Source organism: Clupea harengus, chromosome 20 (genome assembly GCF_900700415.2).
Source record: "Clupea harengus chromosome 20, Ch_v2.0.2, whole genome shotgun sequence".
Taxonomy (NCBI): Eukaryota; Metazoa; Chordata; class Actinopteri; order Clupeiformes; family Clupeidae; genus Clupea; species Clupea harengus.
Genome location: NC_045171.1, coordinates 22,455,136 through 22,479,131, shown reverse-complemented (window position 1 = coordinate 22,479,131; position 23,996 = coordinate 22,455,136). Strand labels below are relative to the sequence as shown.

General features: G+C 44.5%; 49 non-coding genes across 49 annotated transcripts; all 49 read right to left on the bottom strand.

The window, feature by feature from the left end:
• Positions 1-372: 372 nt before the first annotated feature.
• trnai-uau lies at positions 373-465 on the bottom strand. Its single transcript is given in 2 exon segments — positions 373-408; positions 428-465. It is a non-coding gene; the product is annotated as a tRNA-Ile (tRNA).
• Positions 466-565: 100 nt separating this feature from the next.
• On the bottom strand, positions 566-658 carry trnai-uau. The gene is given in 2 exon segments: positions 566-601; positions 621-658. It is a non-coding gene; the product is annotated as a tRNA-Ile (tRNA).
• A 353-nt stretch (positions 659-1,011) lies between these two features.
• Positions 1,012-1,104, bottom strand: trnai-uau. Its single transcript is given in 2 exon segments — positions 1,012-1,047; positions 1,067-1,104. It is a non-coding gene; the product is annotated as a tRNA-Ile (tRNA).
• A 100-nt stretch (positions 1,105-1,204) lies between these two features.
• trnai-uau lies at positions 1,205-1,297 on the bottom strand. Its single transcript is given in 2 exon segments — positions 1,205-1,240; positions 1,260-1,297. It is a non-coding gene; the product is annotated as a tRNA-Ile (tRNA).
• A 358-nt stretch (positions 1,298-1,655) lies between these two features.
• trnai-uau lies at positions 1,656-1,748 on the bottom strand. Its single transcript is given in 2 exon segments — positions 1,656-1,691; positions 1,711-1,748. It is a non-coding gene; the product is annotated as a tRNA-Ile (tRNA).
• A 95-nt stretch (positions 1,749-1,843) lies between these two features.
• On the bottom strand, positions 1,844-1,936 carry trnai-uau. Its single transcript is given in 2 exon segments — positions 1,844-1,879; positions 1,899-1,936. It is a non-coding gene; the product is annotated as a tRNA-Ile (tRNA).
• Positions 1,937-2,031: 95 nt separating this feature from the next.
• Positions 2,032-2,124, bottom strand: trnai-uau. The gene is given in 2 exon segments: positions 2,032-2,067; positions 2,087-2,124. It is a non-coding gene; the product is annotated as a tRNA-Ile (tRNA).
• A 100-nt stretch (positions 2,125-2,224) lies between these two features.
• Positions 2,225-2,317, bottom strand: trnai-uau. The gene is given in 2 exon segments: positions 2,225-2,260; positions 2,280-2,317. It is a non-coding gene; the product is annotated as a tRNA-Ile (tRNA).
• A 353-nt stretch (positions 2,318-2,670) lies between these two features.
• Positions 2,671-2,763, bottom strand: trnai-uau. Its single transcript is given in 2 exon segments — positions 2,671-2,706; positions 2,726-2,763. It is a non-coding gene; the product is annotated as a tRNA-Ile (tRNA).
• Positions 2,764-2,863: 100 nt separating this feature from the next.
• trnai-uau lies at positions 2,864-2,956 on the bottom strand. Its single transcript is given in 2 exon segments — positions 2,864-2,899; positions 2,919-2,956. It is a non-coding gene; the product is annotated as a tRNA-Ile (tRNA).
• A 357-nt stretch (positions 2,957-3,313) lies between these two features.
• On the bottom strand, positions 3,314-3,406 carry trnai-uau. Its single transcript is given in 2 exon segments — positions 3,314-3,349; positions 3,369-3,406. It is a non-coding gene; the product is annotated as a tRNA-Ile (tRNA).
• Positions 3,407-3,764: 358 nt separating this feature from the next.
• On the bottom strand, positions 3,765-3,857 carry trnai-uau. The gene is given in 2 exon segments: positions 3,765-3,800; positions 3,820-3,857. It is a non-coding gene; the product is annotated as a tRNA-Ile (tRNA).
• Positions 3,858-4,400: 543 nt separating this feature from the next.
• On the bottom strand, positions 4,401-4,493 carry trnai-uau. Its single transcript is given in 2 exon segments — positions 4,401-4,436; positions 4,456-4,493. It is a non-coding gene; the product is annotated as a tRNA-Ile (tRNA).
• A 100-nt stretch (positions 4,494-4,593) lies between these two features.
• On the bottom strand, positions 4,594-4,686 carry trnai-uau. Its single transcript is given in 2 exon segments — positions 4,594-4,629; positions 4,649-4,686. It is a non-coding gene; the product is annotated as a tRNA-Ile (tRNA).
• A 353-nt stretch (positions 4,687-5,039) lies between these two features.
• On the bottom strand, positions 5,040-5,132 carry trnai-uau. Its single transcript is given in 2 exon segments — positions 5,040-5,075; positions 5,095-5,132. It is a non-coding gene; the product is annotated as a tRNA-Ile (tRNA).
• Positions 5,133-5,232: 100 nt separating this feature from the next.
• trnai-uau lies at positions 5,233-5,325 on the bottom strand. The gene is given in 2 exon segments: positions 5,233-5,268; positions 5,288-5,325. It is a non-coding gene; the product is annotated as a tRNA-Ile (tRNA).
• Positions 5,326-5,683: 358 nt separating this feature from the next.
• trnai-uau lies at positions 5,684-5,776 on the bottom strand. Its single transcript is given in 2 exon segments — positions 5,684-5,719; positions 5,739-5,776. It is a non-coding gene; the product is annotated as a tRNA-Ile (tRNA).
• Positions 5,777-6,134: 358 nt separating this feature from the next.
• trnai-uau lies at positions 6,135-6,227 on the bottom strand. Its single transcript is given in 2 exon segments — positions 6,135-6,170; positions 6,190-6,227. It is a non-coding gene; the product is annotated as a tRNA-Ile (tRNA).
• Positions 6,228-6,770: 543 nt separating this feature from the next.
• trnai-uau lies at positions 6,771-6,863 on the bottom strand. Its single transcript is given in 2 exon segments — positions 6,771-6,806; positions 6,826-6,863. It is a non-coding gene; the product is annotated as a tRNA-Ile (tRNA).
• A 100-nt stretch (positions 6,864-6,963) lies between these two features.
• On the bottom strand, positions 6,964-7,056 carry trnai-uau. Its single transcript is given in 2 exon segments — positions 6,964-6,999; positions 7,019-7,056. It is a non-coding gene; the product is annotated as a tRNA-Ile (tRNA).
• A 95-nt stretch (positions 7,057-7,151) lies between these two features.
• trnai-uau lies at positions 7,152-7,244 on the bottom strand. Its single transcript is given in 2 exon segments — positions 7,152-7,187; positions 7,207-7,244. It is a non-coding gene; the product is annotated as a tRNA-Ile (tRNA).
• Positions 7,245-7,344: 100 nt separating this feature from the next.
• Positions 7,345-7,437, bottom strand: trnai-uau. Its single transcript is given in 2 exon segments — positions 7,345-7,380; positions 7,400-7,437. It is a non-coding gene; the product is annotated as a tRNA-Ile (tRNA).
• Positions 7,438-7,788: 351 nt separating this feature from the next.
• trnai-uau lies at positions 7,789-7,881 on the bottom strand. The gene is given in 2 exon segments: positions 7,789-7,824; positions 7,844-7,881. It is a non-coding gene; the product is annotated as a tRNA-Ile (tRNA).
• A 100-nt stretch (positions 7,882-7,981) lies between these two features.
• On the bottom strand, positions 7,982-8,074 carry trnai-uau. The gene is given in 2 exon segments: positions 7,982-8,017; positions 8,037-8,074. It is a non-coding gene; the product is annotated as a tRNA-Ile (tRNA).
• Positions 8,075-8,427: 353 nt separating this feature from the next.
• trnai-uau lies at positions 8,428-8,520 on the bottom strand. Its single transcript is given in 2 exon segments — positions 8,428-8,463; positions 8,483-8,520. It is a non-coding gene; the product is annotated as a tRNA-Ile (tRNA).
• A 358-nt stretch (positions 8,521-8,878) lies between these two features.
• On the bottom strand, positions 8,879-8,971 carry trnai-uau. Its single transcript is given in 2 exon segments — positions 8,879-8,914; positions 8,934-8,971. It is a non-coding gene; the product is annotated as a tRNA-Ile (tRNA).
• Positions 8,972-9,259: 288 nt separating this feature from the next.
• Positions 9,260-9,352, bottom strand: trnai-uau. The gene is given in 2 exon segments: positions 9,260-9,295; positions 9,315-9,352. It is a non-coding gene; the product is annotated as a tRNA-Ile (tRNA).
• A 351-nt stretch (positions 9,353-9,703) lies between these two features.
• Positions 9,704-9,796, bottom strand: trnai-uau. The gene is given in 2 exon segments: positions 9,704-9,739; positions 9,759-9,796. It is a non-coding gene; the product is annotated as a tRNA-Ile (tRNA).
• Positions 9,797-9,896: 100 nt separating this feature from the next.
• trnai-uau lies at positions 9,897-9,989 on the bottom strand. The gene is given in 2 exon segments: positions 9,897-9,932; positions 9,952-9,989. It is a non-coding gene; the product is annotated as a tRNA-Ile (tRNA).
• Positions 9,990-10,346: 357 nt separating this feature from the next.
• trnai-uau lies at positions 10,347-10,439 on the bottom strand. The gene is given in 2 exon segments: positions 10,347-10,382; positions 10,402-10,439. It is a non-coding gene; the product is annotated as a tRNA-Ile (tRNA).
• Positions 10,440-10,882: 443 nt separating this feature from the next.
• On the bottom strand, positions 10,883-10,975 carry trnai-uau. Its single transcript is given in 2 exon segments — positions 10,883-10,918; positions 10,938-10,975. It is a non-coding gene; the product is annotated as a tRNA-Ile (tRNA).
• Positions 10,976-12,282: 1,307 nt separating this feature from the next.
• Positions 12,283-12,375, bottom strand: trnai-uau. Its single transcript is given in 2 exon segments — positions 12,283-12,318; positions 12,338-12,375. It is a non-coding gene; the product is annotated as a tRNA-Ile (tRNA).
• Positions 12,376-12,475: 100 nt separating this feature from the next.
• On the bottom strand, positions 12,476-12,568 carry trnai-uau. Its single transcript is given in 2 exon segments — positions 12,476-12,511; positions 12,531-12,568. It is a non-coding gene; the product is annotated as a tRNA-Ile (tRNA).
• A 357-nt stretch (positions 12,569-12,925) lies between these two features.
• On the bottom strand, positions 12,926-13,018 carry trnai-uau. Its single transcript is given in 2 exon segments — positions 12,926-12,961; positions 12,981-13,018. It is a non-coding gene; the product is annotated as a tRNA-Ile (tRNA).
• A 100-nt stretch (positions 13,019-13,118) lies between these two features.
• On the bottom strand, positions 13,119-13,211 carry trnai-uau. Its single transcript is given in 2 exon segments — positions 13,119-13,154; positions 13,174-13,211. It is a non-coding gene; the product is annotated as a tRNA-Ile (tRNA).
• A 358-nt stretch (positions 13,212-13,569) lies between these two features.
• trnai-uau lies at positions 13,570-13,662 on the bottom strand. The gene is given in 2 exon segments: positions 13,570-13,605; positions 13,625-13,662. It is a non-coding gene; the product is annotated as a tRNA-Ile (tRNA).
• Positions 13,663-14,857: 1,195 nt separating this feature from the next.
• Positions 14,858-14,950, bottom strand: trnai-uau. Its single transcript is given in 2 exon segments — positions 14,858-14,893; positions 14,913-14,950. It is a non-coding gene; the product is annotated as a tRNA-Ile (tRNA).
• A 358-nt stretch (positions 14,951-15,308) lies between these two features.
• On the bottom strand, positions 15,309-15,401 carry trnai-uau. Its single transcript is given in 2 exon segments — positions 15,309-15,344; positions 15,364-15,401. It is a non-coding gene; the product is annotated as a tRNA-Ile (tRNA).
• A 100-nt stretch (positions 15,402-15,501) lies between these two features.
• Positions 15,502-15,594, bottom strand: trnai-uau. Its single transcript is given in 2 exon segments — positions 15,502-15,537; positions 15,557-15,594. It is a non-coding gene; the product is annotated as a tRNA-Ile (tRNA).
• Positions 15,595-15,953: 359 nt separating this feature from the next.
• trnai-uau lies at positions 15,954-16,046 on the bottom strand. Its single transcript is given in 2 exon segments — positions 15,954-15,989; positions 16,009-16,046. It is a non-coding gene; the product is annotated as a tRNA-Ile (tRNA).
• Positions 16,047-16,345: 299 nt separating this feature from the next.
• On the bottom strand, positions 16,346-16,439 carry trnai-uau. The gene is given in 2 exon segments: positions 16,346-16,381; positions 16,401-16,439. It is a non-coding gene; the product is annotated as a tRNA-Ile (tRNA).
• Positions 16,440-16,732: 293 nt separating this feature from the next.
• On the bottom strand, positions 16,733-16,825 carry trnai-uau. The gene is given in 2 exon segments: positions 16,733-16,768; positions 16,788-16,825. It is a non-coding gene; the product is annotated as a tRNA-Ile (tRNA).
• A 1,452-nt stretch (positions 16,826-18,277) lies between these two features.
• trnai-uau lies at positions 18,278-18,370 on the bottom strand. Its single transcript is given in 2 exon segments — positions 18,278-18,313; positions 18,333-18,370. It is a non-coding gene; the product is annotated as a tRNA-Ile (tRNA).
• A 979-nt stretch (positions 18,371-19,349) lies between these two features.
• trnai-uau lies at positions 19,350-19,442 on the bottom strand. Its single transcript is given in 2 exon segments — positions 19,350-19,385; positions 19,405-19,442. It is a non-coding gene; the product is annotated as a tRNA-Ile (tRNA).
• A 550-nt stretch (positions 19,443-19,992) lies between these two features.
• On the bottom strand, positions 19,993-20,085 carry trnai-uau. The gene is given in 2 exon segments: positions 19,993-20,028; positions 20,048-20,085. It is a non-coding gene; the product is annotated as a tRNA-Ile (tRNA).
• Positions 20,086-20,185: 100 nt separating this feature from the next.
• Positions 20,186-20,278, bottom strand: trnai-uau. Its single transcript is given in 2 exon segments — positions 20,186-20,221; positions 20,241-20,278. It is a non-coding gene; the product is annotated as a tRNA-Ile (tRNA).
• Positions 20,279-22,729: 2,451 nt separating this feature from the next.
• trnai-uau lies at positions 22,730-22,822 on the bottom strand. Its single transcript is given in 2 exon segments — positions 22,730-22,765; positions 22,785-22,822. It is a non-coding gene; the product is annotated as a tRNA-Ile (tRNA).
• Positions 22,823-23,371: 549 nt separating this feature from the next.
• Positions 23,372-23,464, bottom strand: trnai-uau. The gene is given in 2 exon segments: positions 23,372-23,407; positions 23,427-23,464. It is a non-coding gene; the product is annotated as a tRNA-Ile (tRNA).
• A 100-nt stretch (positions 23,465-23,564) lies between these two features.
• trnai-uau lies at positions 23,565-23,657 on the bottom strand. The gene is given in 2 exon segments: positions 23,565-23,600; positions 23,620-23,657. It is a non-coding gene; the product is annotated as a tRNA-Ile (tRNA).
• Between the last annotated feature and the right edge of the window lie 339 nt (positions 23,658-23,996).

The following is a 23,996-nucleotide window of genomic DNA, read 5'->3' as shown; positions in this document are numbered from 1 at the left end:
CAGGTGAGGCTCGAACTCACAAACTCGTCATTGCTCAACTTGTACTGCCTTATAAGTACCGCGCGCTGACCGATTGCGCCACTGGAGCCTACTGCTGTACCACCAGCTGACTGTTCTTATTTTTTGATGTCATAAGGCCTTGGCTGCAGTATTTTATCATTTGAATGACATCTAAAGGTTACCTGCTCCAGGTGAGGCTCGAACTCACAAACTCGTCATTGCTCAACTTGTACTGCCTTATAAGTACCGCGCGCTGACCGATTGCGCCACTGGAGCCTACTGCTGTACCACCAGCTGACTGTTTCTTATTTTTTGATGTCATAAGGCCTTGGCTGCAGTATTTTATCATTTGAATGACATCTAAAGGTTACCTGCTTCAGGTGAGGCTCGAACTCACAACCTCGGCATTGCTCAACTTGTACTGCCTTATAAGTACCGCACGCTGACCGATTGCGCCACTGGAGCCTACTGCTGTACCACCAGCTGACTGTTCTCATTTTTTTATGTCATGAGGCCTTGGCTGCAGTATTTTATCATTTGAATGACGTGACATCTAAAGGTTACCTGCTCCAGGTGAGGCTCGAACTCACAAGCTCGGCATTGCTCAACTTGTACTGCCTTATAAGTACCGCGCGCTGACCGATTGCGCCACTGGAGCCTACTGCTGTACCACCAGCTGACTGTTCTTATTTTTTTATGTCATGAGGCCTTGGCTGCAGTATTTTATCATTTGAATGACGTCAAGTCTTACAGGAAGTTTTGTTGACCTCTAAGCTTATTAGTCTTGCATTTCTTGCTGAAAAATAAGCTAACAACCATTCAACTTTATGGAATTACGTTTGAAAGGTCCATCAGATGATGGTGGAACTCACAAGCCATCCACTGGTGGTTTGAAGATCATGCTTCTACACATTCAGCTCTTATCTTTACCACCATATTAATGTCAAAGAGGATCTTTCATCATGGTTTTTTCTATTTTCTGCCTTGACCTCGTGACATCTAAAGGATACCTGCTCCAGGTGAGGCTCGAACTCACAACCTCGGCATTGCTCAACTTGTACTGCCTTATAAGTACCGCGCGCTGACCGATTGCGCCACTGGAGCCTACTGCTGTACCACCAGCTGACTGTTCTTATTTTTTTATGTCATGAGGCCTTGGCTGCAGTATTTTATCATTTGAATGACGTGACATCTAAAGGTTACCTGCTCCAGGTGAGGCTCGAACTCACAACCTCGGCATTGCTCAACTTGTACTGCCTTATAAGTACCGCGCGCTGACCGATTGCGCCACTGGAGCCTACTGCTGTACCACCAGCTGACTGTTCTTATTTTTTTATGTCATGAGGCCTTGGCTGCAGTATTTTATCATTTGAATGACGTCAAGTCTTACAGGAAGTTTTGTTGACCTCTAAGCTCATTAGTCTTGCATTTCTTGCTGAAAAATAAGCTAACAACCATTCAACTGTATGGAATTACGTTTGAAAGGTCTTACATCCATCAGATGATGGTGGAACTCACAAGCCATCCACTGGTGGTTTGAAGATCATGCTTCTACACATTCAGCTCTGATCTTTACCACCATATTAATGTCAAAGAGGATCTTTCATCATGGTTTTCTATTTTCTGCCTTGACCTCGTGACATCTAAAGGATACCTGCTCCAGGTGAGGCTCGAACTCACAACCTCGGCACTGCTCAACTTGTACTGCCTTATAAGTACCGCGCGCTGACCGATTGCGCCACTGGAGCCTACTGCTGTACCACCAGCTGACTGTTCTTATTTTTTTATGTCATGAGGCCTTGGCTGCTGTATTTTATCATTTGAATGACATCTAAAGGTTACCTGCTTCAGGTGAGGCTCGAACTCACAACCTCGGCATTGCTCAACTTGTACTGCCTTATAAGTACCGCACGCTGACCGATTGCGCCACTGGAGCCTACTGCTGTACCACCAGCTGACTGTTCTTATTTTTTGATGTCATAAGGCCTTGGCTGCAGTATTTTATCATTTGAATGACATCTAAAGGTTACCTGCTTCAGGTGAGGCTCGAACTCACAACCTCGGCATTGCTCAACTTGTACTGCCTTATAAGTACCGCACGCTGACCGATTGCGCCACTGGAGCCTACTGCTGTACCACCAGCTGACTGTTCTCATTTTTTTATGTCATGAGGCCTTGGCTGCAGTATTTTATCATTTGAATGACGTGACATCTAAAGGTTACCTGCTCCAGGTGAGGCTCGAACTCACAAGCTCGGCATTGCTCAACTTGTACTGCCTTATAAGTACCGCGCGCTGACCGATTGCGCCACTGGAGCCTACTGCTGTACCACCAGCTGACTGTTCTTATTTTTTTATGTCATGAGGCCTTGGCTGCAGTATTTTATCATTTGAATGACGTCAAGTCTTACAGGAAGTTTTGTTGACCTCTAAGCTTATTAGTCTTGCATTTCTTGCTGAAAAATAAGCTAACAACCATTCAACTTTATGGAATTACGTTTGAAAGGTCCATCAGATGATGGTGGAACTCACAAGCCATCCACTGGTGGTTTGAAGATCATGCTTCTACACATTCAGCTCTTATCTTTACCACCATATTAATGTCAAAGAGGATCTTTCATCATGGTTTTTTCTATTTTCTGCCTTGACCTCGTGACATCTAAAGGATACCTGCTCCAGGTGAGGCTCGAACTCACAACCTCGGCATTGCTCAACTTGTACTGCCTTATAAGTACCGCGCGCTGACCGATTGCGCCACTGGAGCCTACTGCTGTACCACCAGCTGACTGTTCTTATTTTTTTATGTCATGAGGCCTTGGCTGCAGTATTTTATCATTTGAATGACGTGACATCTAAAGGTTACCTGCTCCAGGTGAGGCTCGAACTCACAACCTCGGCATTGCTCAACTTGTACTGCCTTATAAGTACCGCGCGCTGACCGATTGCGCCACTGGAGCCTACTGCTGTACCACCAGCTGACTGTTCTTATTTTTTATGTCATGAGGCCTTGGCTGCAGTATTTTATCATTTGAATGACGTCAAGTCTTACAGGAAGTTTTGTTGACCTCTAAGCTCATTAGTCTTGCATTTCTTGCTGAAAAATAAGCTAACAACCATTCAACTGTATGGAATTACGTTTGAAAGGTCTTACATCCATCAGATGATGGTGGAACTCACAAGCCATCCACTGGTGGTTTGAAGATCATGCTTCTACACATTCAGCTCTGATCTTTACCACCATATTAATGTCAAAGAGGATCTTTCATCATGGTTTTCTATTTTCTGCCTTGACCTCGTGACATCTAAAGGATACCTGCTCCAGGTGAGGCTCGAACTCACAACCTCGGCACTGCTCAACTTGTACTGCCTTATAAGTACCGCGCGCTGACCGATTGCGCCACTGGAGCCTACTGCTGTACCACCAGCTGACTGTTCTTATTTTTTTATGTCATGAGGCCTTGGCTGCAGTATTTTATCATTTGAATGACGTCAAGTCTTACAGGAAGTTTTGTTGACCTCTAAGCTTATTAGTCTTGCATTTCTTGCTGAAAAATAAGCTAACAACCATTCAACTTCATGGAATTACGTTTGAAAGGTCTTACATCCATCAGATGATGGTGGAACTCACAAGCCATCCACTGGTGGATAGAAGATCATGCTTCTACACATTCAGCTCTTATCTTTACCACCATATTAATGTCAAAGAGGATCTTTCATCATGGTTTTCTATTTTCTGCCTTGACCTCGTGACATCTAAAGGTTACCTGCTCCAGGTGAGGCTCGAACTCACAACCTCGGCATTGCTCAACTTGTACTGCCTTATAAGTACCGCGCGCTGACCGATTGCGCCACTGGAGCCTACTGCTGTACCACCAGCTGACTGTTCTCATTTTTTTATGTCATGAGGCCTTGGCTGCAGTATTTTATCATTTGAATGACGTCAAGTCTTACAGGAAGTTTTGTTGACCTCTAAGCTTAGTCTTGCATTTCTTGCTGAAAAATAATCTAACAACCATTCAACTTCATGGAATTACGTTTTAAAGGTCTTACATCCATCAGATGATGGTGGAACTCACAAGCCATCCACTGGTGGATAGAAGATCATGCTTCTACACATTCAGCTCTTATCTTTACCACCATATTAATGTCAAAGAGGATCTTTCATCATGGTTTTCTATTTTCTGCCTTGACCTCGTGACATCTAAAGGTTACCTGCTCCAGGTGAGGCTCGAACTCACAAACTCGTCATTGCTCAACTTGTACTGCCTTATAAGTACCGCGCGCTGACCGATTGCGCCACTGGAGCCTACTGCTGTACCACCAGCTGACTGTTCTTATTTTTTGATGTCATAAGGCCTTGGCTGCAGTATTTTATCATTTGAATGACATCTAAAGGTTACCTGCTTCAGGTGAGGCTCGAACTCACAACCTCGGCATTGCTCAACTTGTACTGCCTTATAAGTACCGCACGCTGACCGATTGCGCCACTGGAGCCTACTGCTGTACCACCAGCTGACTGTTCTTATTTTTTTATGTCATGAGGCCTTGGCTGCAGTATTTTATCATTTGAATGACGTGACATCTAAAGGTTACCTGCTCCAGGTGAGGCTCGAACTCACAAGCTCGGCATTGCTCAACTTGTACTGCCTTATAAGTACCGCGCGCTGACCGATTGCGCCACTGGAGCCTACTGCTGTACCACCAGCTGACTGTTCTTATTTTTTTATGTCATGAGGCCTTGGCTGCAGTATTTTATCATTTGAATGACGTCAAGTCTTACAGGAAGTTTTGTTGACCTCTAAGCTTATTAGTCTTGCATTTCTTGCTGAAAAATAAGCTAACAACCATTCAACTTTATGGAATTACGTTTGAAAGGTCCATCAGATGATGGTGGAACTCACAAGCCATCCACTGGTGGTTTGAAGATCATGCTTCTACACATTCAGCTCTTATCTTTACCACCATATTAATGTCAAAGAGGATCTTTCATCATGGTTTTTTCTATTTTCTGCCTTGACCTCGTGACATCTAAAGGATACCTGCTCCAGGTGAGGCTCGAACTCACAACCTCGGCATTGCTCAACTTGTACTGCCTTATAAGTACCGCGCGCTGACCGATTGCGCCACTGGAGCCTACTGCTGTACCACCAGCTGACTGTTCTTATTTTTTTATGTCATGAGGCCTTGGCTGCAGTATTTTATCATTTGAATGACGTGACATCTAAAGGTTACCTGCTCCAGGTGAGGCTCGAACTCACAACCTCGGCATTGCTCAACTTGTACTGCCTTATAAGTACCGCGCGCTGACCGATTGCGCCACTGGAGCCTACTGCTGTACCACCAGCTGACTGTTCTTATTTTTTTATGTCATGAGGCCTTGGCTGCAGTATTTTATCATTTGAATGACGTCAAGTCTTACAGGAAGTTTTGTTGACCTCTAAGCTCATTAGTCTTGCATTTCTTGCTGAAAAATAAGCTAACAACCATTCAACTGTATGGAATTACGTTTGAAAGGTCTTACATCCATCAGATGATGGTGGAACTCACAAGCCATCCACTGGTGGTTTGAAGATCATGCTTCTACACATTCAGCTCTGATCTTTACCACCATATTAATGTCAAAGAGGATCTTTCATCATGGTTTTCTATTTTCTGCCTTGACCTCGTGACATCTAAAGGATACCTGCTCCAGGTGAGGCTCGAACTCACAACCTCGGCACTGCTCAACTTGTACTGCCTTATAAGTACCGCGCGCTGACCGATTGCGCCACTGGAGCCTACTGCTGTACCACCAGCTGACTGTTCTTATTTTTTTATGTCATGAGGCCTTGGCTGCAGTATTTTATCATTTGAATGACGTCAAGTCTTACAGGAAGTTTTGTTGACCTCTAAGCTTATTAGTCTTGCATTTCTTGCTGAAAAATAAGCTAACAACCATTCAACTTCATGGAATTACGTTTGAAAGGTCTTACATCCATCAGATGATGGTGGAACTCACAAGCCATCCACTGGTGGATAGAAGATCATGCTTCTACACATTCAGCTCTTATCTTTACCACCATATTAATGTCAAAGAGGATCTTTCATCATGGTTTTCTATTTTCTGCCTTGACCTCGTGACATCTAAAGGTTACCTGCTCCAGGTGAGGCTCGAACTCACAACCTCGGCATTGCTCAACTTGTACTGCCTTATAAGTACCGCGCGCTGACCGATTGCGCCACTGGAGCCTACTGCTGTACCACCAGCTGACTGTTCTCATTTTTTTATGTCATGAGGCCTTGGCTGCAGTATTTTATCATTTGAATGACGTCAAGTCTTACAGGAAGTTTTGTTGACCTCTAAGCTTAGTCTTGCATTTCTTGCTGAAAAATAATCTAACAACCATTCAACTTCATGGAATTACGTTTTAAAGGTCTTACATCCATCAGATGATGGTGGAACTCACAAGCCATCCACTGGTGGATAGAAGATCATGCTTCTACACATTCAGCTCTTATCTTTACCACCATATTAATGTCAAAGAGGATCTTTCATCATGGTTTTCTATTTTCTGCCTTGACCTCGTGACATCTAAAGGTTACCTGCTCCAGGTGAGGCTCGAACTCACAAACTCGTCATTGCTCAACTTGTACTGCCTTATAAGTACCGCGCGCTGACCGATTGCGCCACTGGAGCCTACTGCTGTACCACCAGCTGACTGTTCTTATTTTTTGATGTCATAAGGCCTTGGCTGCAGTATTTTATCATTTGAATGACATCTAAAGGTTACCTGCTTCAGGTGAGGCTCGAACTCACAACCTCGGCATTGCTCAACTTGTACTGCCTTATAAGTACCGCACGCTGACCGATTGCGCCACTGGAGCCTACTGCTGTACCACCAGCTGACTGTTCTTATTTTTTTATGTCATGAGGCCTTGGCTGCAGTATTTTATCATTTGAATGACGTGACATCTAAAGGTTACCTGCTCCAGGTGAGGCTCGAACTCACAAGCTCGGCATTGCTCAACTTGTACTGCCTTATAAGTACCGCGCGCTGACCGATTGCGCCACTGGAGCCTACTGCTGTACCACCAGCTGACTGTTCTTATTTTTTTATGTCATGAGGCCTTGGCTGCTGTATTTTATCATTTGAATGACATCTAAAGGTTACCTGCTTCAGGTGAGGCTCGAACTCACAACCTCGGCATTGCTCAACTTGTACTGCCTTATAAGTACCGCACGCTGACCGATTGCGCCACTGGAGCCTACTGCTGTACCACCAGCTGACTGTTCTTATTTTTTTATGTCATGAGGCCTTGGCTGCAGCATTTTATCATTTGAATGACGTGACATCTAAAGGTTACCTGCTCCAGGTGAGACTCGAACTCACAAGCTCGGCATTGCTCAACTTGTACTGCCTTATAAGTACCGCGCGCTGACCGATTGCGCCACTGGAGCCTACTGCTGTACCACCAGCTGACTGTTCTTATTTTTTTATGTCATGAGGCCTTGGCTGCAGTATTTTATCATTTGAATGACGTCAAGTCTTACAGGAAGTTTTGTTGACCTCTAAGCTTATTAGTCTTGCATTTCTTGCTGAAAAATAAGCTAACAACCATTCAACTTTATGGAATTACGTTTGAAAGGTCCATCAGATGATGGTGGAACTCACAAGCCATCCACTGGTGGTTTGAAGATCATGCTTCTACACATTCAGCTCTGATTTGTACCACCATATTAATGTCAAAGAGGATCTTTCATCATGGTTTTCTATTTTCTGCCTTGACCTCGTGACATCTAAAGGTTACTTGCTCCAGGTGAGGCTCGAACTCACAACCTCGGCATTGCTCAACTTGTACTGCCTTATAAGTACCGCGCGCTGACCGATTGCGCCACTGGAGCCTACTGCTGTACCACCAGCTGACTGTTCTTATTTTTTTATGTCATGAGGCCTTGGCTGCAGTATTTTATCATTTGAATGACGTGACATCTAAAGGTTACCTGCTCCAGGTGAGGCTCGAACTCACAAGCTCGGCATTGCTCAACTTGTACTGCCTTATAAGTACCGCGCGCTGACCGATTGCGCCACTGGAGCCTACTGCTGTACCACCAGCTGACTGTTCTTATTTTTTTATGTCATGAGGCCTTGGCTGCAGTATTTTATCATTTGAATGACGTCAAGTCTTACAGGAAGTTTTGTTGACCTCTAAGCTTATTAGTCTTGCATTTCTTGCTGAAAAATAAGCTAACAACCATTCAACTTTATGGAATTACGTTTGAAAGGTCCATCAGATGATGGTGGAACTCACAAGCCATCCACTGGTGGTTTGAAGATCATGCTTCTACACATTCAGCTCTTATCTTTACCACCATATTAATGTCAAAGAGGATCTTTCATCATGGTTTTTTCTATTTTCTGCCTTGACCTCGTGACATCTAAAGGATACCTGCTCCAGGTGAGGCTCGAACTCACAACCTCGGCATTGCTCAACTTGTACTGCCTTATAAGTACCGCGCGCTGACCGATTGCGCCACTGGAGCCTACTGCTGTACCACCAGCTGACTGTTCTTATTTTTTTATGTCATGAGGCCTTGGCTGCAGTATTTTATCATTTGAATGACGTCAAGTCTTACAGGAAGTTTTGTTGACCTCTAAGCTTATTAGTCTTGCATTTCTTGCTGAAAAATAAGCTAACAACCATTCAACTTCATGGAATTACGTTTGAAAGGTCTTACATCCATCAGATGATGGTGGAACTCACAAGCCATCCACTGGTGGATAGAAGATCATGCTTCTACACATTCAGCTCTTATCTTTACCACCATATTAATGTCAAAGAGGATCTTTCATCATGGTTTTCTATTTTCTGCCTTGACCTCGTGACATCTAAAGGTTACCTGCTCCAGGTGAGGCTCGAACTCACAACCTCGGCATTGCTCAACTTGTACTGCCTTATAAGTACCGCGCGCTGACCGATTGCGCCACTGGAGCCTACTGCTGTACCACCAGCTGACTGTTCTTATTTTTTTATGTCATGAGGCCTTGGCTGCTGTATTTTATCATTTGAATGACATCTAAAGGTTACCTGCTTCAGGTGAGGCTCGAACTCACAACCTCGGCATTGCTCAACTTGTACTGCCTTATAAGTAACGCACGCTGACCGATTGCGCCACTGGAGCCTACTGCTGTACCACCAGCTGACTGTTCTTATTTTTTTATGTCATGAGGCCTTGGCTGCAGCATTTTATCATTTGAATGACGTGACATCTAAAGGTTACCTGCTCCAGGTGAGACTCGAACTCACAAGCTCGGCATTGCTCAACTTGTACTGCCTTATAAGTACCGCGCGCTGACCGATTGCGCCACTGGAGCCTACTGCTGTACCACCAGCTGACTGTTCTTATTTTTTTATGTCATGAGGCCTTGGCTGCAGTATTTTATCATTTGAATGACGTCAAGTCTTACAGGAAGTTTTGTTGACCTCTAAGCTTATTAGTCTTGCATTTCTTGCTGAAAAATAAGCTAACAACCATTCAACTTTATGGAATTACGTTTGAAAGGTCCATCAGATGATGGTGGAACTCACAAGCCATCCACTGGTGGTTTGAAGATCATGCTTCTACACATTCAGCTCTGATTTGTACCACCATATTAATGTCAAAGAGGATCTTTCATCATGGTTTTCTATTTTCTGCCTTGACCTCGTGACATCTAAAGGTTACTTGCTCCAGGTGAGGCTCGAACTCACAACCTCGGCATTGCTCAACTTGTACTGCCTTATAAGTACCGCGCGCTGACCGATTGCGCCACTGGAGCCTACTGCTGTACCACCAGCTGACTGTTCTTGTTTTTTTATGTCATGAGGCCTTGGCTGCAGTATTTTATCATTTGAATGACGTGACATCTAAAGTTTACCTGCTCCAGGTGAGGCTCGAACTCACAAGCTCGGCATTGCTCAACTTGTACTGCCTTATAAGTACCGCGCGCTGACCGATTGCGCCACTGGAGCCTACTGCTGTACCACCAGCTGACTGTTCTTATTTTTTATGTCATGAGGCCTTGGCTGCAGTATTTTATCATTTGAATGACGTCAAGTCTTACAGGAAGTTTTGTTGACCTCTAAGCTCATTAGTCTTGCATTTCTTGCTGAAAAATAAGCTAACAACCATTCAACTGTATGGAATTACGTTTGAAAGGTCTTACATCCATCAGATGATGGTGGAACTCACAAGCCATCCACTGGTGGTTTGAAGATCATGCTTCTACACATTCAGCTCTGATCTTTACCACCATATTAATGTCAAAGAGGATCTTTCATCATGGTTTTCTATTTTCTGCCTTGACCTCGTGACATCTAAAGGATACCTGCTCCAGGTGAGGCTCGAACTCACAACCTCGGCACTGCTCAACTTGTACTGCCTTATAAGTACCGCGCGCTGACCGATTGCGCCACTGGAGCCTACTGCTGTAGCACCAGCTGACTGTTCTTATTTTTTGATGTCATAAGGCCTTGGCTGCAGTATTTTATCATTTGAATGACGTCAAGTCTTACAGGAAGTTTTGTTGACCTCTAAGCTCATTAGTCTTGCATTTCTTGCTGAAAAATAAGCTAACAACCATTCAACTGTATGGAATTACGTTTGAAAGGTCTTACATCCATCAGATGATGGTGGAACTCACAAGCCATCCACTGGTGGATATAAGATCATGCTTCTACACATTCAGCTCTGATCTTTACCACCATACCACCATATTAATGTCATTAATTTTTTTATGTCATGGATAGAAGATCATGCTTCTACACATTCAGCTCTTATCTTTACCACCATATTAATGTCAAAGAGGATCTTTCATCATGGTTTTCTATTTTTTGCCTTGACCTCGTGACATCTAAAGGTTACCTGCTCCAGGTGAGGCTCGAACTCACAACCTCGGCATTGCTCAACTTGTACTGCCTTATAAGTACCGCGCGCTGACCGATTGCGCCACTGGAGCCTACTGCTGTACCACCAGCTGACTGTTCTTATTTTTTTATGTCATGAGGCCTTGGCTGCAGTATTTTATCATTTGAATGACGTGACATCTAAAGGTTACATTTACATTTACATTTAGTCATTTAGCAGACGCTTTTGTCCAAAGCGACGTACAAGGGAGAGAATATTCAAGCTACGAGCAATAGAACCTGGTGTAACAATAAATAAATACTACTTTACATTAGAAATATAACAAAATGAAATAAAAAGAAAGAAAGAGTGCAGAAGTGTAACTGCTGTAATTGCAAGTTACGCACTAGTCGAAGTGCCAGTTAGGACGGGAAGTGCTCTCTGAAGAGTTGGGTCTTCAAAAGCTTCTTAAAGGTAGAGAGGGACGCCCCTGCTCTGGTAGTGCTGGGTAGTTCATTCCACCAACGTGGAACTACAAATGAGAATAGTCTGGACTGCCGTACTTGCACAGACGGCAGTGCCAAACGACGCTCACTAGAAGAGCGCAGCATCCTGGGTGTAACATTTGCCCTTACAAGAGCATTTAGGTAGGTGGGAGCAGAACCATCGAGCACTCTGTAGGCAAGCATAAGTGACTTGAACTTAATGCGAGCAGCTACCGGCAGCCAGTGGAGCTCAATGAGTAGCGGGGTGACGTGTGCCCTCTTCGGTTGGTTGAACACCAGACGCGCCGCCGCGTTCTGGATCATTTGTAGTGGTTTCACCACGCAAGCCGGCAGGCCCGTTAGGAGGGCGTTGCAGTAATCAAGGCGTGAATTCACCAAGGTTTGCACCAGCAGCTGGGTGGCATACTGGGTTAGGTACGGCCTAATTTTGCGGATGTTGAATAGCGCAAAGCGGCAGGACCTAGAGACAGAGGCAATGTGGTCCGTGAAAGACAGTTGGTCATCAATAATGACCCCGAGGTTTCTTGCTGTTTTGGATGGAACAAGAGACAAGGAGTCAATATTGATGCTGATGTTGTGGTGGATGGCCTGTTTGGCTGGAAAGACCATCAGTTCCGTTTTGGCCAGGTTCAGCTGAAGGTGGTGGTTTTTCATCCATGTGGATATATCAGCAAGACAGTCCGAGATCCGCGCCGAGACAGTGGTGTCCTCAGGAGGGAAAGACAGAAACAGTTGAGTATCATCGGCATAGCAATGATAGGAAAAACCATGCGAGCGGATGATAGGGCCCAGCGAAGTGGTGTAAATGACAAAGAGAAGTGGTCCCATAACCGAGCCTTGGGGCACCCCTGTGGTAAGGTGGTGAGGTACAGACAGCTGACCTTGCCATGACACCTTGCCATGGCAGGTTACCTGCTCCAGGTGAGACTCAAACTCACAACCTCGGCATTGCTCAACTTGTACTGCCTTATAAGTACCACGCGCTGACCGATTGCGCCACTGGAGCCTACTGCTGTAGCACCAGCTGACTGTTCTTATTTTTTGATGTCATAAGGCCTTGGCTGCAGTATTTTATCATTTGAATGACGTGACATCTAAAGGTTACCTGCTCCAGGTGAGGCTCGAACTCACAACCTCGGCATTGCTCAACTTGTACTGCCTTATAAGTACCGCGCGCTGACCGATTGCGCCACTGGAGCCTACTGCTGTACCACCAGCTGACTGTTCTTATTTTTTGATGTCATGAGGCCTTGGCTGCAGTATTTTATCATTTGAATGACGTCAAGTCTTACAGGAAGTTTTGTTGACCTCTAAGCTTATTAGTCTTGCATTTCTTGCTGAAAATAAGCTAACAACCATTCAACTTTATGGAATTACGTTTGAAAGGTCTTACATCCATCAGATGATGGTGGAACTCACAAGCCATCCACTGGTGGATAGAAGATCATGCTTCTACACATTCAGCTCTGATCTTTACCACCATATTAATGTCAAAGAGGATCTTTCATCATGGTTTTCTATTTTCTGCCTTGACCTCGTGACATCTAAAGGTTACCTGCTCCAGGTGAGGCTCGAACTCACAAGCTCGGCATTGCTCAACTTGTACTGCCTTATAAGTACCGCGCGCTGACCGATTGCGCCACTGGAGCCTACTGCTGTAGCACCAGCTGACTGTTCTTATTTTTTGATGTCATAAGGCCTTGGCTGCAGTATTTTATCATTTGAATGACGTGACATCTAAAGGTTACCTGCTCCAGGTGAGGCTCGAACTCACAACCTCGGCATTGCTCAACTTGTACTGCCTTATAAGTACCGCGCGCTGACCGATTGCGCCACTGGAGCTTACTGCTGTACCATCAGCTGACTGTTCTTATTTTTTGATGTCATGAGGCCTTGGCTGCAGTATTTTATCATTTGAATGACGTCAAGTCTTACAGGAAGTTTTGTTGACCTCTAAGCTTATTAGTCTTGCATTTCTTGCTGAAAAATAAGCTAACAACCATTCAACTTTATGGAATTACGTTTGAAAGGTCTTACATCCATCAGATGATGGTGGAACTCACAAGCCATCCACTGGTGGATAGAAGATCATGCTTCTACACATTCAGCTCTGACCTTTACCACCATATTAATGTCAAAGAGGATCTTTCATCATGGTTTTCTGTTTTCTGCCTTGACCTCGTGACATCTAAAGGTTACCTGCTCCAGGTGAGGCTCGAACTCACAACCTCGGCATTGCTCAACTTGTACTGCCTTATAAGTACCGCGCGCTGACCGATTGCGCCACTGGAGCCTACTGCTGTACCACCAGCTGACTGTTCTTATTTTTTTATGTCATGAGGCCTTGGCTGCAGTATTTTATCATTTGAATGACGTGACATCTAAAGGTTACCTGCTCCAGGTGAGGCTCGAACTCAAAACCTCGGCATTGCTCAACTTGTACTACCTTATAAGTACCGCGCGCTGACCGATTGCGCCACTGGAGCCTACTGCTGTACCATCAGCTGACTGTTCTTATTTTTTTATGTCATGAGGCCTTGGCTGCAGTATTTTATCATTTGAATGACGTCAAGTCTTACAGGAAGTTTTGTTGACCTCTAAGCTTATTAGTCTTGCATTTCTTGCTGAAAAATAAGCTAACAACCATTCAACTTCATGGAATTACGTTTGAAAGGTCTTACATCCATCAGATGATGGTGGAACTCACAAGCCATCCACTGGTGGATTGAAGATCATGCTTCTACACATTCAGCTCTGATCTTTACCACCATATTAATGTCAAAGAGGATCTTTCATCATGGTTTTCTATTTTCTGCCTTGACCTTGTGACATCTAAAGGTTACCTGCTCCAGGTGAGGCTCGAACTCCCAACCTCAGCATTGCTCAACTTGTACTGCCTTATAAGTACCGCGCGCTGACCGATTGCGCCACTGGAGCCTACTGCTGTACCACCAGCTGACTGTTCTTATTTTTTGATGTCATGAGGCCTTGGCTGCAGTATTTTATCATTTGAATGACGTCAAGTCTTACAGGAAGTTTTGTTGACCTCTAAGCTTATTAGTCTTGCATTTCTTGCTGAAAAATAAGCTAACAACCATTCAACTTTATGGAATTACGTTTGAAAGGTCTTACATCCATCAGATGATGGTGGAACTCACAAGCCATCCACTGGTGGATAGAAGATCATGCTTCTACACATTCAGCTCTGATCTTTACCACCATATTAATGTCAAAGAGGATCTTTCATCATGGTTTTCTATTTTCTGCCTTGACCTCGTGACATCTAAAGGTTACCTGCTCCAGGTGAGGCTCGAACTCACAAGCTCGGCATTGCTCAACTTGTACTGCCTTATAAGTACCGCGCGCTGACCGATTGCGCCACTGGAGCCTACTGCTGTAGCACCAGCTGACTGTTCTTATTTTTTGATGTCATAAGGCCTTGGCTGCAGTATTTTATCATTTGAATGACGTGACATCTAAAGGTTACCTGCTCCAGGTGAGGCTCGAACTCACAACCTCGGCATTGCTCAACTTGTACTGCCTTATAAGTACCGCGCGCTGACCGATTGCGCCACTGGAGCTTACTGCTGTACCATCAGCTGACTGTTCTTATTTTTTGATGTCATGAGGCCTTGGCTGCAGTATTTTATCATTTGAATGACGTCAAGTCTTACAGGAAGTTTTGTTGACCTCTAAGCTTATTAGTCTTGCATTTCTTGCTGAAAAATAAGCTATCAACCATTCAACTTTATGGAATTACGTTTGAAAGGTCTTACATCCATCAGATGATGGTGGAACTCACAAGCCATCCACTGGTGGATAGAAGATCATGCTTCTACACATTCAGCTCTGACCTTTACCACCATATTAATGTCAAAGAGGATCTTTCATCATGGTTTTCTGTTTTCTGCCTTGACCTCGTGACATCTAAAGGTTACCTGCTCCAGGTGAGGCTCGAACTCACAACCTCGGCATTGCTCAACTTGTACTGCCTTATAAGTACCGCGCGCTGACCGATTGCGCCACTGGAGCCTACTGCTGTACCACCAGCTGACTGTTCTTATTTTTTTATGTCATGAGGCCTTGGCTGCAGTATTTTATCATTTGAATGACGTGACATCTAAAGGTTACCTGCTCCAGGTGAGGCTCGAACTCACAACCTCGGCATTGCTCAACTTGTACTGCCTTATAAGTACCGCGCGCTGACCGATTGCGCCACTGGAGCTTACTGCTGTACCATCAGCTGACTGTTCTTATTTTTTGATGTCATGAGGCCTTGGCTGCAGTATTTTATCATTTGAATGACGTCAAGTCTTACAGGAAGTTTTGTTGACCTCTAAGCTTATTAGTCTTGCATTTCTTGCTGAAAAATAAGCTAACAACCATTCAACTTTATGGAATTACGTTTGAAAGGTCTTACATCCATCAGATGATGGTGGAACTCACAAGCCATCCCACTGGTGGATAGAAGATCATGCTTCTACACATTCAGCTCTGATCTTTACCACCATATTAATGTCAAAGAGGATCTTTCATCATGGTTTTCTATTTTCTGCCTTGACCTCGTGACATCTAAAGGTTACCTGCTCCAGGTGAGGCTCGAACTCACAACCTCGGCATTGCTCAACTTGTACTGCCTTATAAGTACCGCGTGCTGACCGATTGCGCCACTGGAGCCTACTGCTGTACCACCCAGCTGCACTGTTCTTATTTTTTGGTGTCATAAGGCCTTGGCTGCAGTATTTTATCATTTGAATGACGTGACAATCTAAAGGTTACCTGCTCCAGGTGAGGCTCGAACTCACAACCTCGGCATTGCTCAACTTGTACTGCCTTATAAGTACCGCGCGCTGAACAGATTGCGCCACTGGAGCCTACTGCTGTACGCACCAGCTGACTGTTATTATTTTTTGATGTCATAAGGCCTTGGCTGGCAGTATTTTATCATTTGAATGACGTGACATCTAAAGGTTACCTGCTCCAGGTGAGGCTCGAACTCACAACCTCGGCATTGCTCAACTTGTACTGCCTTATAAGTACCGGCGCGCTGACCGATTGCGCCACTGGAGCCTACTGCTGTACCACCAGCTGACTGTTCTTATTTTTTTATGTCATGAGGCCTTGGCAGCAGTATTTTATCATTTGAATGACGTGACATCTAAAGGTTACCTGCTCCAGGTGAGGCTCAAACTCACAACCTCGGCATTGCTCAACTTGTACTGCCTTATAAGTATCGCGCGCTGACCGATTGCGCCACTGGAGCCTACTGCTGTAGCACCAGCTGACTGTTCTTATTTTTTGATGTCATAAGGCCTTGGCTGCAGTATTTTATCATTTGAATGACGTGACATCTAAAGGTTACCTGCTCCAGGTGAGGCTCGAACTCACAACCTCGGCATTGCTCAACTTGTACTGCCTTATAAGTACCGCGCGCTGACCGATTGCGCCACTGGAGCCTACTGCTGTAGCACCAGCTGACTGTTCTTATTTTTTTATGTCATGAGGCCTTGGCTGCAGTATTTTATCATTTGAATGACGTCAAGTCTTACAGGAAGTTTTGTTGACCTCTAAGCTTATTAGTCTTGCATTTCTTGCTGAAAAATAAGCTAACAACCATTCAACTGTATGGAATTACGTTTGAAAGGTCTTACATCCATCAGATGATGGTGGAACTCACAAGCCATCCACTGGTGGTTTGAAGATCATGCTTCTACACATTCAGCTCTGATCTTTACCACCATATTAATGTCAAAGAGGATCTTTCATCATGGTTTTCTATTTTCTGCCTTGACCTCGTGACATCTAAAGGTTACCTGCTCCAGGTGAGGCTTGAATTCACAACCTCGGCATTGCTCAACTTGTACTGCCTTATAAGTACCGCGCGCTGACCGATTGCGCCACTGGAGCCTACTGCTGTAGCACCAGCTGACTGTTCTTATTTTTTGATGTCATAAGGCCTTGGCTGCAGTAGTTTATCATTTGAATGACGTGACATCTAAAGGTTACCTGCTGCAGGTGAGGCTGGAACTCACAACCTCGGCATTGCTCAACTTGTACTGCCTTATAAGTACCGCGCGCTGACCGATTCCGCCACTGGAGCCTACTGCTGTACCACCAGCTGACTGTTCTTATTTTTTTATGTCATAAGGCCTTGGCAGCAGTATTTTATCATTTGAATGACGTCAAGTCTTACAGGAAGTTTTGTTGACCTCTAAGCTTATTAGTCTTGCATTTCTTGCTGAAAAATAAGCTAACAACCATTCAACTGTATGGAATTACGTTTGAAAGGTCTACATCCATCAGATGATGGTGGAACTCACAAGCCATCCACTGGTGGTTTGAAGATCATGCTTCTACACATTCAGCTCTGATCTTTACCACCATATTAATGTCAAAGAGGATCTTTCATCATGGTTTTCTATTTTCTGCCTTGACCTCGTGACATCTAAAGGTTACCTGCTCCAGGTGAGGCTGAAACTCACAACCTCGGCATTGCTCAACTTGTACTGCCTTATAAGTACCGCGCGCTGACCGATTGCGCCACTGGAGCCTACTGCTGTACCACCAGCTGACTGTTCTTATTTTTTGATGTCATAAGGCCTTGGCTGCAGTATTTTATCATTTGAATGACGTCAAGTCTTACAGGAAGTTTTGTTGACCTCTAAGCTTATTAGTCTTGCATTTCTTGCTGAAAAATAAGCTAACAACCATTCAACTTCATGGAATTACGTTTGAAAGGTCTTACATCCATCAGATGATGGTGGAACTCACAAGCCATCCACTGGTGGATTGAAGATCATGCTTCTACACATTCAGCTCTGATCTTTACCACCATATTAATGTCAAAGAGGATCTTTCATCATGGTTTTCTATTTTCTGCCTTGACCTCATGACATCTAAAGGTTGACTGCTCCAGGTGAGGCTCGAACTCACAACCTCGGCATTGCTCAACTTGTACTGCCTTATAAGTACCGCGCGCTGACCGATTGCGCCACTGGAGCCTACTGCTGTAGCACCAGATGACTGTTCTTATTTTTTGATGTCATAAGGCCTTGGCTGCAGTATTTTATCATTTGAATGACGTGACATCTAAAGGTTACCTGCTCCAGGTGAAGCTCGAACTCACAACCTCGGCATTGCTCAACTTGTACTGCCTTATAAGTACCGCGCGCTGACCGATTGCGCCACTGGAGCCTACTGCTGTACAACCAGCTGACTGTTATTATTTTTTGATGTCATAAGGCCTTGGCTGCAGTATTTTATCATTTGAATGACGTCAAGTCTTACAGGAAGTTTTTTTGACCTGTAAGTTTATTAGCTGTAAGCTTTTCTTGCTGAAAAAGAAACTAACAACCATTCAACTCTATGGAATTACGTTTGAAAGGTCTTACATCCATCAGATGATGGTGGAACTCACCCGCTGTGAACTGGTGGTTTGAAGATCATGCTTCTACATATTAATGTCAAAGAGGATCTTTCATCATGGTTTTCTATTTTCTGCCTTATCCTTGAGACATCTAAAGGTTACCTGCTCCAGGTGAGGCTCGAACTCAAAACCTCGGCATTGCTCAACTTGTACTGCCTTATAAGTACCGCGCGCTGACCGATTGCGCCACTGGAGCCTACTGCTGTACTACCAGCTGACTGTTCTTATTTTTTGATTTCATAAGGCCTTGGCTGCAGTATTTTATCATTTGAATGACGTCAAGTCTTACAGGAAGTTTTGTTGACCTCTAAGCTTATTAGTCTTGCATTTCTTGCTGAAAAATAAGCTAACAACCATTCAACTTCATGGAATTACATTTGAAAGGTCTTACATCCATCAGATGATGGTGGAACTCACAAGCCATCCACTGGTGGATTGAAGATCATGCTTCTACACATTCAGCTCTGATCTTTACCACCATATTAATGTCAAAGAGGATCTTTCATTATGGTTTTCTATTTTCTGCCTTGACCTCGTGACATCTAAAGGTTACCTGCTCCAGGTGAGGCTCGAACTCACAACCTCGGCATTGCTCAACTTGTACTGCCTTATAAGTACCGCGCGCTGACCGATTGCGCCACTGGAGCCTACTGCTATACCACCAGCTGACTGTTCTTATTTTTTGATGTCATAAGGCCTTGGCTGCAGTATTTTATCATTTGAATGACGTGACATCTAAAGGTTACCTGCTCCAGGTGAAGCTCGAACTCACAACCTCGGCATTGCTCAACTTGTACTGCCTTATAAGTACCGCGCGCTGACCGATTGCGCCACTGGAGCCTACTGCTGTACCACCAGCTGACTGTTCTTATTTTTTTATGTCATAAGGCCTTGGCTGCAGTATTTTATCATTTGAATGACGTCAAGTCTTACAGGAAGTTTTGTTGACCTCTAAGCTTATTAGTCTTGCATTTCTTGCTGAAAAATAAGCTAACAACCATTCAACTGTATGGAATTACGTTTGAAAGGTCTACATCCATCAGATGATGGTGGAACTCACAAGCCATCCACTGGTGGTTTGAAGATCATGCTTCTACACATTCAGCTCTGATCTTTACCACCATATTAATGTCAAAGAGGATCTTTCATCATGGTTTTCTATTTTCTGCCTTGACCTCGTGACATTTAAAGGTTACCTGCTCCAGGTGAGGCTCGAACTCACAACCTCGGCATTGCTCAACTTGTACTGCCTTATAAGTACCGCGCGCTGACCGATTGCGCCACTGGAGCCTACTGCTTTAGCACCAGCTGACTGTTCTTATTTTTTGATGTCATGAGGCCTTGGCTGCAGTACTTTATCATTTGAATGACGTGACATCTAAAGGTTACCTGCTCCAGGTGAGGCTCGAACTCACAACCTCGGCATTGCTCAACTTGTACTGCCTTATAAGTACCGCGCGCTGACCGATTGCGCCACTGGAGCCTACTGCTTTAGCACCAGCTGACTGTTCTGATTTTTTGATGTCATAAGGCCTTGGCTGCAGTATTTTATCATTTGAATGATGTCAAGTCTTACAGGAAGTTTTGTTGACCTCTAAGCTTATTAGTCTTGCATTTCTTGCTGAAAAATAAGCTAACAACCATTCAACTTCATGGAATTACGTTTGAAAGGTCTTACATCCATCAGATGATGGTGGAACTCACAAGCCATCCACTGGTGGATTGAAGATCATGCTTCTACACATTCAGCTCTGATCTTTACCACCATATTAATGTCAAAGAGGATCTTTCATCATGGTTTTCTATTTTCTGCCTTGACCTCGTGACATCTAAAGGTTACCTGCTCCAGGTGAGGCTCGAACTCACAACCTCGGCATTGCTCAACTTGTACTATAATAATAATAATAATACATTTTATTTCACAGCGCCTTTCATGTCACTCAAGGACGCTTTACAATTTAAAACAGGAGCAAACAAATAACAAAACAATTAAAATTAAAAGTGCAAGTAAAAACAGCATGGCAACTACAGTGAGAATGCAATCCTGAAAAGGTGGGTTTTGAGAGAGGATTTGAACTGAGGGAAGGAGTCAATGTTTCGGATGTCAGGTGGGAGTGAGTTCCAGAGTTTGGGAGCAGAGCGGCTGAAAGCTCTGCTCCCCATGGTGGTAAGCCGGGCAGAGGGGACAGTTAGGTGGATGGAAGAGGAGGATCTGAGGGAGCGGGTGGAGGTGGCAGTGTGAAGGAGGTCAGACAGGTAAGGAGGGGCAAGGTTGTGGATGGCTTTAAAAGTATGAAGAAGAATTTTAAAGTTGATACGGAAGTGAATTGGAAGCCAGTGGAGTTGCTGTAGGATGGGGGTGATGTGGTGGAAAGAGGGGGTGAGGGAGATGATACGGGCAGCTGAGTTCTGGACCAGTTGGAGCTTATGGAGGGATTTCTGGGGGAGACCAAAGAGGAGAGAATTACAGTAGTCGATACGGGAGGTGACAAGGCTATGTACAAGAATAGAGGTGGTGTGGGGGGTGAGGGAGGGACGGAGGCGATTTATGTTACGGAGATGGAAGTAGGCGGTGCGGGTGGAGATGTTGATATGAGATTTGAAGGAGAGTGAGCCGTCGACGATGACACCCAGACTCTTTACCCGGGGGGAGGGGGAAACTATGGAGCTGTCAATTGAGAGGGAAAAACTGTCAACTTTGAGTAGAGTGGATTTAGTACCGACTAAAAGGATTTCGGTTTTATCATTGTTAAGTTTGAGGAAGTTTGAGGTGAACCAGGTATGAAGTGCAGAAAGGCAATCTGTCAAGGATGAGGGAGGAAGAATGGAGTTGGGCTTGGTGGAGAGGTAGAGCTGGGTGTCATCCGCATAGCAATGAAAAAGAATATTGAATTAACGGAAAATAAGGCCAAGGGGAAGGAGGTAAGTAATGAAAAGGAGGGGACCCAGGACAGAGCCCTGGGGGACACCAGAGGAGACAGGGGACGGTTGGGAACGGAAGGATTTGAGTTGGATGAACTGAGTGCGGTCTGAGAGATAGGAGTGGAACCAGTCAAGGGGGATGCCAGTGATGCCGATGGAGGATAATCTGTTGAGGAGGATGGTGTGGGAGATTGTGTCGAAGGCCGCACTCAGGTCAAGGAGGATGAGGATGGATTAACCGGAATCAGCTGCAATAAGGAGGTCGTTGGTGATTTTCAGAAGGGCCGTTTCAGTGCTATGGCGGGGACGGAAACCAGATTGGAACTGTTCATATAAACTGTTTTGAGATAGATGGGAATGGAGTTGAGAAGCAACGATTTTCTCAAGTATTTTGGAGATGAAAGATAGGTTGGAGATGGGGCGGAGGTTATTAAAGTTGTTGGGATCTGAACCAGGTTTTTTGAGGATTGGGGAGACAGCAGCCGTTTTGAGGGGTGCGGGAAATGAACCAGTAGTGAGAGAGGAATGGATGATAGCAGCAATTAGAGGGGGCAGTGAGGGGAGGCAGGATATGACCAGGGCAGTAGGTAGGGGATCTAACTGGCATGTGGATGGTTTTGATTTACAGATGAGATCTGCCTTATAAGTACCGTGCGCTGACCGATTGCGCCACTGGAGCCTACTGCTGTACCACCAGCTGACTGTTCTTATTTTTTTATGTCATAAGGCCTTGGCTGCAGTGTTTTATCATTTGAATGACGTCAAGTCTTACAGGAAGTTTTGTTGACCTGTAAGCTTATTAGTATTGCATTTCTTGCTGAAAAACAAGCTAACAACCATTCAACTGTATGGAATTACGTTTGAAAGGTCTTACATCCATCAGATGATGGTGGAACTCACCCGCTGTGAACTGGTGGTTTGAAGATCATGCTTCTACATATTAATGTCAAAGAGGATCTTTCATCATGGTTTTCTATTTTCTGCCTTGACCTCGTGACATCTTAAGGTTACCTGCTCCAGGTGAGGCTCGAACTCACAACCTCGGCATTGCTCAACTTGTACTGCCTTATAAGTACCGCGCGCTGACCGATTGCGCCACTGGAGCCTACTGCTGTACCACCAGCTGACTGTTCTTATTTTTTTATGTCATAAGGCCTTGGCTGCAGTATTTTATCATTTGAATGACGTGACATCTAAAGGTTACCTGCTCCAGGTGAGGCTCGAACTCACAAGCTCGGCATTGCTCAACTTGTACTGCCTTATAAGTATCGCGCGCTGACCGATTGCGCCACTGGAGCCTACTGCTGTAGCACCAGCTGACTGTTCTTATTTTTTTATGTCATAAGGCCTTGGCTGCAGTATTTTATCATTTGAATGACGTCAAGTCTTACAGGAAGTTTTGTTGACCTCTAAGCTTATTAGTCTTGCATTTCTTGCTGAAAAATAAGCTAACAACCATTCAACTGTATGTAATTACGTTTGAAAGGTCTACATCCATCAGATGATGGTGGAACTCACAAGCCATCCACTGGTGGTTTGAAGATCATGCTTCTACACATTCAGCTCTGATCTTTACCACCATATTAATGTCAAAGAGGATATTTCATCATGGTTTTCTATTTTCTGCCTTGACCTCGTGACATCTAAAGGTACCTGCTCCAGGTGAGGCTCGAACTCACAACCTCGGCATTGGTCAACTTGTACTGCCTTATAAGTACCGCGCGCTGACCGATTGCGCCACTGGAGCCTACTGCTGTACCACCAGCTGACTGTTCTTATTTTTTTATGTCAAGAGGCCTTGGCTGCAGTATTTTATCATTTGAATGACGTGACATCTAAAGGTTACCTGCTCCAGGTGAGGCTCGAACTCACAACCTCGGCATTGCTCAACTTGTACTACCTTATAAGTACCGCGCGCTGACCGATTGCGCCACTGGAGCCTACTGCTGTACCACCAGCTGACTGTTCTTATTTTTTTATGTCATGAGGCCTTGGCTGCAGTATTTTATCATTTGAATGACGTCAAGTCTTACAGGAAGTTTTGTTGACCTCTAAGCTTATTAGTCTTGCATTTCTTGCTGAAAAATAAGCTAACAACCATTCAACTGTATGGAATTACGTTTGAAAGGTCTACATCCATCAGATGATGGTGGAACTCACAAGCCATCCACTGGTGGTTTAAAGATCATGCTTCTACACATTCAGCTCTGATCTTTACCACCATATTAATGTCAAAGAGGATCTTTCATCATGGTTTTCTATTTTCTGCCTTGACCTCG